The 16,245-nt window shown below is 40.3% G+C and overlaps 1 pseudogene; it reads left to right on the plus strand.

Annotated features, from left to right (window-relative positions):
* The first annotated feature begins 371 nt into the window (after positions 1–371).
* Positions 372–1,729, plus strand: LOC147337703 (uncharacterized; annotated as a pseudogene).
* Positions 1,730–16,245: the final 14,516 nt, after the last annotated feature.

Here is a 16,245-nt window from a genome sequence, read left to right on the forward strand (position 1 = left end):
GCACTACTGAATTCCACATTGCAATGAACTGTAGTAACAGTATTGGTCTGTGTAATCAACACTGTTTATTCCGCTGTCCCACGCAAACAGAAATGATCAATAAGACAATAATGGGCCACACTGTTGGACTGGGTGGCATTTTTTCTTTATTGTGACGAATACAGACATTTCTTTGATTTAATTCTGACTAGTCAGTTTCACTGGTAAAATAAGGAACTATGTTTTCGTGTCAGAACAAAAGAAGTGTACAAAGTGTCATTTAAGTCGAAAATTCACCCACTGCTTCACTGGGTGAATGGGTTAAAGGACGTCTTTCTAACTTTCGAGACTTTTTTGAAGATCAGCACACTAAACCTGTGGTGGCTCGTCATTTGCGACCTCTCGAAAACTCATAAGTTGATGTTTTTGAACCGTAGCGGTGAGTGAGAGGAAGGACGCTAGCATCAACTAGCTAGCCGGTCGTCACGGCAAAGCTACAAGAGCGTCTCTCAGCATGGGCCCGAAAAAAGTTCTGTCAGCCGAGGAAGGAGACGATATTAAGAAGTCGCTGGAGTTTATGACAGAGGAGATTTCTACTGTCAAACTGCAGCAGAAAGCCATCCTGGACCTGGTCGAGGAAGTTAAGGCTCTCCGCATCCAGAACGCCGAGAAGGATCGGCGGCTGGCGTACCTGGAGAACAGAGTGGCGGATTTGGAGCAGTACACCCGGATGAACGATGTTATCATCACGGGGCTTCGCATCAAACCCCGGTCATACGCCCGGGCGGTCGCCACTGACAATGTAGGAGGGCCAGGAGAGGAAGATGTCAACTCCACGGAGCATCAAGTGGTTACCTTTCTACGGTCCAAAGGTGTGGAAGTGGATTATAACAACACTGAGGCTTGCCACCCTCTACCCCGAAAAAATGACAGTGACAACCAGCCATCATTGTGAGATTTGCAAACAGAAAACAGAAAACAGCACTGTTAAAACAAGGAAAGAAACTGAAAGGATCCGATGTCTTCATGAACGAACATCTGATAAAAAGAAATGCGGACATTGCCAGGAAAGCACGTTACTTGAAGAAACAGGGAAAAATTCAAAATACATGGACCACCAACTGCAAAGTATTCATTAAACTCAATGGAACACCGGAACAAGCCAAAGTGTTGGTCATCAGAAATATGGAAGAGCTGGACAAATACTGAGGTCAACTTACTCTGGAGGTATGAATACACATGTGACGTGACACACAACACAACACATGGCACAGTCCAAAAGAACTTCATCTGCATCCGGCAACAATATCAACATAACTCATTGGAATTCTCTTTATGATAATCTGGAACTGAGAACATTTCGATACACAGACCATAATGTTCTAGACTTAGAAAAGGATATAGACCCGGAAAATAATTTCTTCTACAACATCAGCTGTAACTGCTGCTACTTCACTGATGAACAGTTTAAGCACACCATCAACACGGAAAATAAATTATCAATAATCCATTTTAATAGCAGAAGTCTGTATGCCAACTTCAACAATATAAAGGAATATCTAAATGAGTTGACAAATCCATTTGGAATTATTGCCATTTCTGAAACATGGATCAATGCGGAGAAAGGAATGGACTTTGGACTGGAGGGATATGAAGTGAATTTTGTAAATAGAAGGAACAAGAGTGGAGGGGGAGTAGCTGTGTATGTGGATAAAAACCTAAACTACAAGGTGGTAGAAAGTATGACAACTGTAATTGACAATTTACTAGAATGTATAAATTTATAAGGAAAAAGAAAAAAATGTAATAATTAGCTGTATATATAGAACACCTGGCTCTAGTATTCAAGTATTTAATGACTTCATAGAGGAAATATTCTCTAAAACAAATCAAAAAGTTATGTTTATCTGTGGTGATTTTAATATTGACCTGTTGAATCCAAAAAAGCATAAAATGAGCGACGAATTCCTAAACACTATGTACAGTTTGAGTTTACATCCTAAAATAACCAGGCCTAGCAGAATTACACCACATTGTGCCACCTTACTTGACAATATTTTCACTAACAATATGGAAAACAACATTGTGAGCGGATTATTAATTAATGACATCAGTGATCACCTACCAGTTTTTGCAGTTTATGACACTAATTATAAGAAAAATCAGCATGAAGAACAACTGAGATACAGACGTGTAAGGACGGAAGAAACTATGACTGCATTTAAGAACGATCTATTAAATCAGGACTGGGACAATGTGTACAAAGAAGCTGATATTGATATTGCATATGGCATATTTTTAAGAATATTCATGGAGTTGTACGATAAAAACTGTCCAACAATAAAATACAACAGAAAGCACAAATATTCAGATAGACCATGGCTCACTAAGGGTTTACAAAATGCATGTAAAAAGAAAAATACACTCTATAGGGAATACCTAAAACAAAGAACAAAAGAAGCTGAAAATAAATATAAAAAATACAAAAATAAGTTGACCAATATTATACGTGTATGTAGAAAGGAGTATTATAGTAAAATATTGAACAACAATAAACATAATATGAAAGGAATATGGGATGTTTTAAACGGTATCATTAAAAATAATTCTGGACAACAAAGTTATCCACAATACTTTATCGATAATGGCAATATTATGGAAAACACTGCTGATAAGGTCAGCAGCTTTAATCATTATTTTGTAAATATTGGACCAAAACTGGCAGAACAAATTCCTGAGTCACTGCCATCAGTAGACTGTAGTGAAAACCTGACTGATAGGAACCCTAACTCAATGTTCCTCACATCAGTGGAGGAAAAAGAAATAATTGACATTGTACACATGTGTAAATATAAAACATCTACTGATTGTAATGATATTGACATGAAAATCGTCAAGAAGGTCATTGAAGGAATTGTAGGACCTCTAACATATATTCGCAACTTATCATTTCAGACGGGAAAAGTGCCAAACAAAATGAAAATAGCTAAAGTTGTGCCGCTGTATAAAACCGGGGATAGACGCCACTTCACAAATTACAGGCCTGTTTCTTTACTACCACAATTCTCCAAAATCCTAGAAAACCTGTTTAATAAACGATTAGACAAATTCTTAGATAAATATAAATTACTCTCTGACAGTCAATATGGATTCAGATCAAAAAGATCAACATCTCTGGCATTAATCGAATCAATTGAGGAGATTACGAATGCTATAGATCAGAAACAGTATGCAGCTGGAGTATTTCTGGATCTCAAGAAAGCATTCGACACAATCAATCATGACATATTAATTAATAAACTGGAACGGTATGGGATTAGGGGGGTTGTACTGCAATGGGTGAAAAATTATTTAAGTGACCGGAAACAATTTGTGAAGCTGGGTGTCCATTCCTCATCATGCTTGGACATTGCTTGTGGTGTTCCACAAGGCTCTGTACTGGGTCCAAAATTATTTATTATTTATATAAATGATATTTGTAAGGCATCTGATATATTAAAATTAGTATTATTTGCAGATGACACAAATATTTTTTGTTCTGGGGGGAATCTAAAGGAGCTGCTGGATACAATTACTTCAGAAATGTGCAAAATTAAAAAATGGTTTAACAGGAACAAACTATCGCTAAATCTAAGTAAAACTAAAATTATCTTATTTGGGAATTCCCTTAGAAATGCACAAGTGCAGATTCATGTAGATGGTGTGGAAATTGAAAGAGTACTTGAACATAAGTTTCTTGGTGTGATTAAAGATGATAAATTAAACTGGAAGTCTCATATAAATCATATACATAACAAAATTTCAAGAAGTGTCTCAATCTTGAGTAAAGTAAAACACATTCTGGACCACAAATCACTCCACATTCTCTATTGTTCCCTGATTGCACCGTATTTGAATTACTGTGCAGAGGTTTGGGGCAATACTTACAAATGTTCGCTATCATCAATCTTTATATTACAAAAAAGGGCCATAAGGATAATCCATAAAACTGGTTACAGAGATCATACAAATCCACTATTCTTAAAATCAAAAATTCTAAAATTCACAGATCTGGTTCATTTTCTCACAGCACAAATTATATATAAAGCAATAAATAACCTGCTTCCTGACAATATTTTAAAAATGTTTTCTAAAAGGGAACGGGGATACAATTTGAGGGGGGAATTAAATTTAAAACATCCTCGTATCCGTACAACATTAAAAAGTTTTTGCATCTCTGTGTGTGGAGTGAAGCTGTGGAACAGACTAAGTAAAGATATGAAGCAATGTCCAAGCATGGCGCAGTTTAAAAAGCGGTTTAAGGATATGGTTTTTACAGGGTACAGGGAAATGGTGGAGATTTGATAGGGTGTTCTTGTCTAATATTTTCATGTGTGTGCGCATGCACGGGTTTGTTGGTATGGGTATATATATATATATATATATATATATAAATATATAAATATATATATATATATATATATATATATATATATATATATATATATATATATATATATATATATATAAATTGTAGGCTGTGTATCCTTGAGGTGTTAATGGGGTTATTGAAAATGTGTATATGTGCGTATGTGTGTATATACGTATGTATGGATAGATAGAAACATATATGTGTATATATTTAAAAAATAATAATAATAATTACACATAACGTATAATGTAATTGCAAGGAGGTATTTCTGTAGTCTATTGATACTAGATAGTGGAAAAGGGGTGGGATTAAATAAGCTTATGCTTCTTCCTGCTCCTTTTTGAACATGGACGTTATTTGGAGTTGTGGTTGCTCGTTTTCCTTTTGTTTGCTTTGTTCATTTGTCTCTTTTAATTCTATTTTTTTTTTATACTTTTTCAACATGTTCAAAATAAAGATTCAATCAATCAATCAATTCTGCTGATTTTTAAAATTTATTCTATTACATATGTGTATGCAGTTGGCATACACAATCAAATGATGGGGAAAAAAGCTACACAGATTTCAAGCCCAATGAGCCTGCATGTCATCACAGGAGCCACAGGAGATAACTTTTGCAACTGTGAAGGTGGCTACAGTCAGACAGAGATTACACTAATCTATTTTACATAGCACAAAAGCCAGGAGAAAACTTTTACTGTCTGAAAAAGAACATGAGATGAAGAATCCAGGCTAAGAACAGACATTTATGAATAAAGGTCAAAGATTTTTGGTCACACTAACAGAGGATCTGCTTGGCACAAATAAAAGGTGATATTTCTGGATAAGAACCTCTATCCATATCCATATATGTCAAAGAAGAAGCCACCTCAACACAAAAGATCAAAGATGCCTTATCCAAAGATGAAAATAGTCTTCAACAAATGCACTGTTTAACTCCATTTTAGACAACTCGTGCAAACGCTACAGTGGCCATGTTTGCTTTATAAGAAAATATATTAGTCAGCTGTATGACAGTAAAAATTAATATCTTAACTCTTAGAAAGAAAGAAATTTGCTTTGAAAACCATAGGCAAAGCAGAGAAGTTGTGATGGAAAGTATTGAGAGACAGATTAAAGTCTTTTCATGGAAAAGAAAAAAAATATATAAAATAATGCCAACAATAACGATGTGGTTTTCTTGAAACTAATTCAGATGTACTATAATGTATTTTCCAACAACACTCAGAGTCAAAAATGTACCTATTTCGTGCAGCCACATTCAAAGATGGGACTTTGTGTGGCTCGTTATGGGTGATGTGAAGAAGTCTCTCTCTCTCTGTGTCTGCAATTTACGAAGTTGCAGACACACACACACACACACACACAAAAAGTAAGTTGTGAAAAATAAGAATGAGAGAGAAATACTATTCTTGCTTTTACTTTCATGCCTCCTCATACCCTGTCAATTGCTCCGTAACGTGAGAACGGATGTGGGCTCGTCTGTTTCAGAAAGTTGTTCAAATTGCTGGATCTGGCACCACCTGCAGAAGCTGATGAACAGAGACCCGCCGAGGCTTTTGACTTGTGAATTTTAACATTTTCAAATAGATTGTTAGCCTCAATGTAATGCTTTTATGATTATATCTAAAAGTGCATTTAAAAGTGTGCTGCAACTTGAAATGTCTATATTCAGAAAAACATAGAAAAAATACCAAATTAATTTGCCCATCACATATAAATAAAATTACTTTTCCAGCACTGCTGTGGCATAACCTGAATATTGCTGCCCCGTGCGGATTGCATATTAGCCGTACTTCCTGTATGTGAGGAATGGTCAACTGTCCTTTTCCTGGAATAAACAAAGTATATCCTTATCTTTCAAGTTAAACATGACCCTAATGGTGGCATTGGAAGCCAGGTTTTTTGAGTAGGTGATGGTAGTGTGTGTGAGAATTCCTGTGTGTATATGTGTACAAAGAGAGGGGGCGGGGGCCACAGGATCCCACTGCTGGGTAACATCTCTGTCAGGACGGCTTTGCTCCATCACCACCCCGCTTCCACGCACACACACACGCACCCTCCATCAGCACCCGCTCAGGGCTCATCAGTCGCAGTGGCGCACATGTGGCCGGAGTATTCCAAACAAAGGTTTATAAAGAGCTCAACTAAGACTGGCTGATGTGACAGTCAGAGTACTAATGATGCCTGGAGACCGCTAAATACGCCACTGACAGACCAACAGCCTGCATGCCACACACACACATATCACACACAAGTTTTCATTTTGGCATGCAGCAACAAACTTTTGCAATCACTATGGCAGGATGGAACACATGCTCACTGTGGCAAATACACAGATCCACACAAACCCATACAAACACACACACACACCTTGTGCCCAAGGGCATCTGTCCGCAGCCTAAGAGCTCCCAACTGTTGAGGAGAAACAGCTCAATTAGCTCAGTGAAGGAACTAACGAAACACATCTATCTGTGCACACACACACACACACCATCCACCCACCCACCCACACACACACACACTTGGAATCGCATTGATCCTTTCCCAGTCTGTGGCTCTAATTGGTGTGTTGATGATACTGTGAGAGTGTGAGATCCTTCAGGCATCTATAGAATGACTTCCAGCTCTTTATTTCTCATTTAAAGTTAAAAATACACCCACGAACCCTTCCAGTTACATGCTGCAAACTATATTCTCCCAAAAATTCCTTCTGAGAATCTTTTTCTTATTGCTGGGTTTAAATCAAATTTTTCTGGTATGCACTAATGCCATATCTGCGATCACAAAAAAACACACACAGTGCAGCCAAAAGAATCCATTCCAATGCCATAAATATCTAATGGCTTGATGACTTTGTTGCTCCCAGTAGATTGAACAGTTGTAAAAACCATCTATCCATTATGTGCATGTCCATTAAAATTACGCACGCAAATGCTCAATGAGCACCTTCGATTCAAATACACACCACCCACACCTACCGGCGTGCACACGTACACTGCTACGGCGAGTTATTGAGAGCAAATGGGGTAGAGTTATTTCCATAAAGGGTCTCAGTGGGTCTCAAAGATCTCTATTCCTGCCGACTGGGAGCGATTTAGCGCACCACTCTCTGGTATATTAGTAACTAAAGACGTCTGGGGACAAATCTGCTCTCTCTAAAACCCTATCCCCCCACTGTGACCTCTAGAGCATTCACAACTAGGACTGGGAGCCACTCTTCATCTTTTACCTTCTCTTTTCTGCTGACTATCAGTGTGTTTCCTCTTTCTTCTTGACTTTTACTTCTTGTTTTTGTTTTTTGTTTTTTTTTGGGGGGGGGGGGGGGTTACTATCTTCTTCCCTTTTTGAGTGGAGAGTTTATTTTTTTTACCATTATATATATATATATATATAATAAAAAAATATTTCTTTCTCTTTTTGCATTCCACTCATATTCAACCCTATTTTCCACATTTCTTCTCTCTCTCTTACATCTATCCCATCTCTCTCTCTTTTTCTCACTCTCTCTCTCTCCATCTCCCCCTCCCTCCCTCCTTGGCCCCAGGGACGGACTGCTGATAGACTGTGTACACCAGCTGCCCAGGGGCTATTTTTAAGGAGCATTTGTCCTTCTCTTTCCCTCTGGAGACTGACTCAACCCAACAACATCTCGTCCGTGCACGTTCACATGTGCACACAAACACACACAGGCATTAACACATGCACTCATTAGCCCATGAGCATGCATGCCCCACACTTTTTTCCTTTCGCACACATCCTCCGTCCAAGGGCATTCTGTAAATGTAGGGGCAGCTTGTAGAGCTGTAGCCTACTGCTTAACTGCACAGGAGCCCAGGCGCTCCCCAACCAGCCTCAGAGGGCTCATAAAGCTTCCCTCCTCCCAGGGCCTGGCTAATATTCTCCCTTGTTCTAACCCTGCCTTACAATAGTTTGTAAAACAATACTGTAAAACACTGTTGCCGACTATTGCGTCAGGCTGCTTTCATCACTAAACCCACAGCAGCCAATAGAAGCCCTTGAATAATGCATACAGGAAGTCGGAAGATTCAAGTTCCATGGCGCCTGGCGTACTGCAGCTTAACATTGCTGTTGTATGTCTTATTTGACCCTGCTGTCCTATCATTTATGCAAATGAAAAGTGATATTTAAAGCTGAAAAATACAGCAAAAATAGTAGTTGGGTCTGTAGTCACTGGAAGACGGCATGAATAATGTCATCAGTCTGCTTACTCCAAAAACAGTCCTAAAAAATCCAAAAATGATTTCAATTCCCATTTGTAACCTTGGTAATAATTGTAAAGGAATTTGTTAACAAGCTACTAAATCATGTTCAAAGCGTAAAATCTAGGCTGTGAACCTTGCTTTTGTGTTGTGTTCAACCACTCCTGCTCAAAGCGAATGTAAAAGATAAAATGAATCCTCAAACAACTGCTCCAGCAACCTCGTTAAGACATTATTTACTTTCATCGTTAGCCAAAGAAGAGGACACTAAAAATCTGTCAGCAGCCTGAAACGCCTGCTCGAGTGTCTGAGCACTGTTTAATTGTGCCATTTATCAGCCAAAAAAGCCTACACACTCATAAATAAACACAATGCCTGTGCTAAGGAATTATAAAAATGTCACGCCAAGCCCACAAGTGAGGCCAGCGTTGATGCATATTAAGCGATTTAGTCAGTGAAGGAGTGGAGCAAAAAAAATATGATGGTTAATTTAAGAGTCATTAAAATTGTATGAATGTGCATTGCGCCTGCTTAGAGTGGGATTTTCTCTGATCGGTAACGAAGAGGGAGAAAGAGCAATACAGGCTGCCACACAATGTGGTGTATAAACCCGCTGATTGACCATGGAAGAGACAAGCAAACCTGAGAGAAGAGGTCCAATCAATGTTTCTGGAAACAGGGAGACAGGCGGGTGGGGGCCATGTGTGGGTGCAAGTATGCATTTTTATGTATACTTACATACAAGTGTGCACTGTTTTGCCTGTATATGTTTACAAGCTTGTGTTTCATGCATATTGAAGCGCATGCTTGTGTGCGTGTTTGTGTGTGCGCATGTGTGCAAAGAGACTGTGTGCTTCCCTCATTTGAGGAAAGACAATGTTCTACATTCCACAGGGGAACAGAGTCATTACCGAAGCAGGAACTCAAGCCTGGAGGCCACGGCTCTGCATGTAGTGTGAATAGATCGAGCTAGTTTCTCGCTGAGACGTGCTGTAGAACACTCGCTCCGCCATTACCAGTGCCCCGCAGTTCAAACCTCACTCCCACCTTATTTCAGCTGGGGAAAAAAATAAAAAAGTTGACAAAAACAAACAAGTATCTCACCGTGGCAGCTCTGAGGTGGTTTTATCGTTGCTTTACATGCAAATACTAACTAAATCATTTGCATTTCATGTAAAATGACTGTTTAGTGGACATTTTGGAGATGGCATGCAGATCTAAACAGTCTGATTCACCATGAAGCAGAGCTTCTTTGGCCTGGCCTCTGAGGGATATGTTGGCTCTGAAGCCCTCTGCTGCCCTCTGTTGGCGGCTTAATCTCAATCCTAACCACCATTCATTCACACACAGTGTAGGTGAAGATGGACATATGGCAGCTGCCTGTCAATAAATAACAGGTATGGGAATGACTCTTTGTTCTCACACTCCGCTTTTGTCCATTTCCCTCCTGACATAAAGCAGACTCTGGGTTAATTTCCCACGTTGCTGATACACTCAGGTCGTTAGCATGCCCCACAGGAAACTATTGTTGCCTCATAATAGACAGTAATCAGAGGTGAGGTCTGATAACGCCTGCTGTCACCTGATGCTCCGTCTGTTTGCTTGTCTCATCCTCTTTTCTTCTCAGTTTCTTATAGCATGAGGACCAGATGCTGTGTGATGCAGTCTACTCACACTTACAGATCTATTCTAAATGTACATTTCACAGCAATTTGTAGGTTTTTTTCACCCCTTTTTTTCCTGTACTCTTAGCCACTTAATTAGGCGTGACATATCTGGGTTGCGATAACCCTATAACACATCTATACGATGCTGAATCTCTTTTGATAACACAAATACACGCATATGCACACACACTTTTAAAAGAAATGTCTGTTTCTTTCTAAACCTATCAGTGAACTTATTTTCTTACATTTATCCAACTTTAGGACCTTTTCCTTCTTTGGTCCAGATCCCATTATGCATTTTCGAAACTAACTCTAGCACCAACACCTGGTCCAGGACCTTGCAGTCATAAACATTGTTGTAGACTTTCAGTGCCCTCACAGTATAGGCACAATAGCGTTGATTTTGATTGACACCACGGGTGATGTGCAGAAAAAAAATGAATATTTACAGTATTAGTATTAGTCATGGTAAAAATTCCAGTCACATCACATACATACGCTTAAACCACCCTTGATCTATAAACAGACTGAGAACGAAGGGCCTTGATTGGCTGAGAGAATGATTGACAGTTGAACGAGTGGAACCTTTGAATGTGGAACTCAAAGGGAAGATGGGAAGCGTGTTTGTGCAGGTCCCAAGGGGGGAAAAGCCTGGATTTCACACACACACACACACACATGCGTGCATGCATGCATGCGCACACACATATACACAGAAATGCACACACATTGTGATCTTGCTCTACTTTGGGCTGTGCTCCACATGAAAGCATAGATGCTTCCTGCTGTTTGAGACGAGCTGTGTGTAGCACTGCAAAAGAACATACAGGTCTGTATATACATGTAGACGGACAGGTCTGCGTGGAGACCAGAGCAGGTGAGATTGTATCCATCTTGTGCTTTGTGGAATATCTCTCTTCCTTTACCTCTCTCCATGTCTGTTTTTTTTTTCTTTTTTATATATTTTTTATTTATTTTTTATTTGCCTCTTCCTTCTTCTTTTTCGTCCTCTTCTGCTTCTTTTTTCTTCCTTTTATTCTTCTCCTTCTTCCTCTCCTCTTCTTTTTCTTCTTCTTCTGCATGTCCCCAGAGAGTAAAGTAAATGAATTTCCTTCTTCCTTCTTCAGATCAAACAGCAAATATCATTTCTTCTGTCAGTTTCTTTTCTTTACTTTTTTTAAAGAGATTTTTTTTAATCTGGAAATTTAAACGAAATACAAGCATAAAAAATTCCAGGTTTCGTTGTAATCATATTTTTCATGCTCCTGACTAATCACTCCCTCAAAAAAAAAAAAAAAAAGCGAATATAGAAAGAGAATGTATCATTGTGTTCTACAAATGGCACTCCACAAATGTGGAGGCACTGTGCCCTTGACTATCCCCCTGCTGAAAGTAAGTCTTAGCCAATTAACAACGTCTTCCACTAGGTCTACATGTGCACACGCAAACACACATGTGCGTGCACTCAAACACACCCAAACCTCGCAGCTCATGGGACTAAACCTCATTAACTGCTCTGAGACAGACACTCTCTCTTTAATCAATCCTTTTCTAAGACTGCGTGCGCACAGAGGAGCGTTGACAATACAACGTGCAAACGCACACTCGCACACAAACACATATATTTGGGAAGGGGGGGGGGGGCTTAGATACATTCACACACTGGTCTCCCAGAGAGAAAAACATGGTCATTTGCCAGGGTGATTCAACTCTAAAACACCCTAATTACATCGACAAAGCCACTTTGTTTTGGTGCTGGATGAAATGTGAATGATTTTGCATATTATTATTATGCCTCTGAAATATTAACCAACCCCAAGGGAGTTTATCTGCTCTTTTAAATATATGCAAATTATTTTATTTTGGTTTGGTTTGTTTCCAATGACTTTTGTGAATTGTGTTTGGATAATTAAATGAGTGCGTGCAGATGTAGAATCGCAGGCAGTACCTACATGATATGATGATCCGCCAGATTAGCATACAAATTAGGAATGTTGCACCTCGACTGCTAATCGACTAACTTTTGTTTTCGCTGTAACCTTGACCTATTTGAAACATCCACCCAGTGCTTCACCAACCGAGAGGGAATGTAAACACTGCTCCCGCAGCATATGAATTGATAAGGCTCGTTTGATATTGTCCTTCATCCCAAACACTCCTCGTTTCACGTGTGTCAAGCTCCTTCAATTATGACTTGGCCTTCTATCTCGCTGATTCGCGTAGCTCCGCTGGACTGATGCTGTGCAGGAGATTTACTGCGAGCACTACAGGTACTGTGGCTTTCAAATGACGTATTGGACCTGGAAGAGTTGATGTGCAGAGCGCCAACATTTCAGCTCTGTCTTACCTCACTGATTGCCTTGTGAATCCCTGATGGGTTCCGCTTCGTACATAATCATTTCCCTAACATGGGATAATTTGATTCTATTACTCTAACAACAGCGCAAACAAATTGCCTACGTAATTTATTGTGCCAATAATAGCAAAAACAGATGTGGTAATGGCACTGCAGTTTTCCAACCCCACATTTATATGGACTTAAACCAAACTGCATATAATTGTTAAAATACATTTATGAACACCCACCCAACATTTTCATTGCCCAAACATGTCTAATTATGGTTTGGCAAAAAGGGGGTGATCTCCAGCCCCCGTTTCTTAATTCTTTTATACTTTTACACAGCTTTCAAAACTCCCCCTAGGTCTGTTTTTTCCACAACTTCCCCCATCAGTTCCACAGATTCCTCTCTCCTTGTCCGAGTCGATTCCTGGTTAAAGGTTCAAGAGGCAAAACAACCTCAGATATGCTGTCTTTACTGTATCTCAATCCTCTACAGTAGGCCTTGCCTCTTGCTCTCCTCTGCACGCTCTACCTCTCCTTTCACTGGTGTTCTTTATGCCCTCTAAAGCCCTCTGCTCTGTCCCATTTCTCCCATTGCCTCGGGTCCTTTTTGACACCACTGGCATGTTAATGGCCCAATCAGAGCCACTGTCCTTGAGACTCTCACTTTGGCTCATTTTCATACACCTCACCACCCCACCTCCCCTCTCAGATTTATAACCTCTGCTGCTTACTGCTCCAGATGTTTTGTTCTGTTTTTTACTCTCTGTAATTGCTAATTCAATCTGGCTGTAAAGGAGCAGATGCTCTCAGGACTCGAGCATACCTGTGTGGGTTTCACTCTGTGTGTGTCTGCGTGCGTATGTGTGCGCGAATGCTTTCCTGCCCGTGTTTAAAGCAACACGATCGACTCTAACACCCCTGACTCATAAACATAACCCCCTCACAATTACGCCTAGCTCACTTATTCTTGCAGAGAGAATAAGACAACAGCGGTTTTAACTCGCACACAATTGCACACTGGCATCAACTTCCATTACACCCTGCATTACTGTCACCCTTAAATCACCACTGCTGAGGTTATGCTGGTTTAGCAGGACTGACAAGTTGGCTTTGGAGGTCTAAACTGCGGTGGGAGCCTTCTCATCAGCCTCCTTGTATTTATTTATTTTTTATCATCTTCTATCCTTTTTCTCACCAGAGAAAGTGGCAATCCACTCCGGTTTAGAGAGAAAAATAAACAGACTGGTTATCCGCAGGAATGCGAATGCTACTCTCGTCCCATTAGGAACATCTGCGAGTGTGGCTTGAGATCACAGCGGGTTGTCTGTACGACTTTGAACATGTGACAAGCGGCCTCATTGTTTAAGCATATTCAATACCTACACACTGTGCCAGATACGCTCTGTGCACTTGCATAACATATCTATGAAGGGCACACATATTTACAACACATTTACATGAAAGCAAAGACCCACATAAAAGCGCACACCCATCATTCCTTGCTCACATACCCACACACACACACACACATGAACACCACTGTGGACCTGTCATGTGTCATGCAGACAGGGGTCAGATACTGTGTGATGTGTGTGGGGGTTATATCGCTTGGGAAAAAGGACTAAAGATCTTACCGGGGCTGCAAGAGGGCCAACAATAACAGCCTGAAATATAACAGCAGCAAAAGAACCCTCGCAGTGACAGGAGGAAAGCCGGGCCCCAAGCCAAGCGACTCCACAGATCAGAAACTCTTCCACGGGGCACAGAGATGGGCAGGATCACTAATTCATTGCTAATGTGCAAAACAAAGAACATTGTTTTATAATGACACTGTAAAACAGCAAAAGAAAAAGAGCGCCAAGTGTTTCGGCAGATTGGAAGCACATGTTTGAGAAGGAAGAATAATGGCAGAGCTGTGCAAGTTTTTCTGCGCGCATTCCCAGTTCAAGATGATGCTCTGACCACATTTGTCATGGGAACTTCAGCCATGTAAACACACAGCCTTGACTCCCAGTGGTTGCACCGACTGACACACACACATATGCACGCACACACTTGAACAGCGCTGAGCACACTCACCCGTGTGCAACACACAAGCATTCTCCAGTACCAGAAAAGTCAGAGTGCCCCCTAGTGCTGCTTGCTTTACCATTACCATGTGTTTGTCTTCCCCAGTATTTCATCTCCTAAAACTCACAAGTCGTTAGTGACAACTTGGTCTCAGTAGACCAAATTGATGATCAACTGAGGAGCAAGATGATGAATAGAAGACATGGTTACAAAATATGAAATATCAAGAAAGGGTTTCCTTTCTTTTTTCTTTTTTTCTTTTTTTTTTAACATATCCAAAGAAAGAATGTCTACACAGATTCTTGCAAAATATGTTTTTTTTTCCTTTCTTTTTTGAACTTTGAGACTGTGCAAAGCTTTCTTTGGCATCACCTCTCAGCCATGAATAATGCTCAAGATTATACTTTTACAATTAAGTCTTCTGCCAGCACCTTTTCCCCTCCCTGTGCCGCACAGCATTGCACTGTTTTCACAACAAAATTCTCAAACACTCACATTCACCCCTTCATACGGGATTCTGATCTTTAAGGACACAGGGCTTTTTCAATCAAAGCTTTGATTGAATACTTTGCCATCCTCAGCACTCGCACAAACGCAAATACACACCAGTTGTTGACAGAGAATGTCTCGAGCAACATCATTTACCACTTAGGCCCCTCCCCGAGGACCGTGCCATTCCTAATGCAAGCCAGATAGTTTGATAGCCCTGGTTTCTGTCGAGAAGTGCACGTCAATCAACAGCTCGTGTCAACGTCACCAAGGCAAAGTGTTTCTGAAAGATCTTTTTACTGAGTGCCTTTCTAGCCATCCCTTTCCCACCACACCCTACACGCAGTCACACACACACAAACAAAAACACACTCAACACATGCACAAACATACACACAGCCATTTCCATCTCAGCAATCACTTCTCCTAGAGTTCTCCTTTTTCGGACGTGTAACAGTAATTGAGGTTTTTCCCTTGGGTGCAGTGCATTCTGGGCCGTTAAGTGCTGTTTCTTGTTTTTTTTTCTCAAATGGGTTGTATTTTGGCTATTGTGTTGTTTCTTTCTGCTTTCCTATAGAAGTGTAAGCAGTGGGCCATATTTACATGTATCATTAGAGAATAGAAGCCCTGTCGATTGCGGGGCATGAGTGGGTTTATCTTGCCCCGTGGAATATCAATCAATACGACAAAGAGGCTTAACACTTTTTGCACACGCCCAGTCACTGGAGAATCAAGAAAAAAAAAGATGTTTCAGATAAAATGACTACTGCCAATCATTTAATTCATCCCAAATAAAAATGACCCTCTGGAATACATATACGGGTAACTCATGAGCCAACCGTGTCTATTAAATATAATACACAGTCTTTCAAGGGTGTTCACTTGCTATGCTGACCTCCCTGCACTCCACATAAGGCCTGGTTTGAGTACACTCCGTGACCTCTCTGCACGTTGATGACGTTGTCCGTCCAGAAGAGGGAGTGATTGATCTGGATTGACACAAACAGCCAGTGCCCTGCCTGGCCTGTCACACAGCATCACTGGGTCACTGTAGCATGCCTG

The sequence above is a fragment of the Aulonocara sp. 'chitande type north' Nkhata Bay genome, linkage group LG2, assembly GCF_057382095.1.
Source record: "Aulonocara sp. 'chitande type north' Nkhata Bay isolate Kocher_YH1m ecotype deep benthic linkage group LG2, A_spYH_male_GT1.1, whole genome shotgun sequence".
NCBI classification, from domain to species: Eukaryota; Metazoa; Chordata; class Actinopteri; order Cichliformes; family Cichlidae; genus Aulonocara; species Aulonocara sp. 'chitande type north' Nkhata Bay.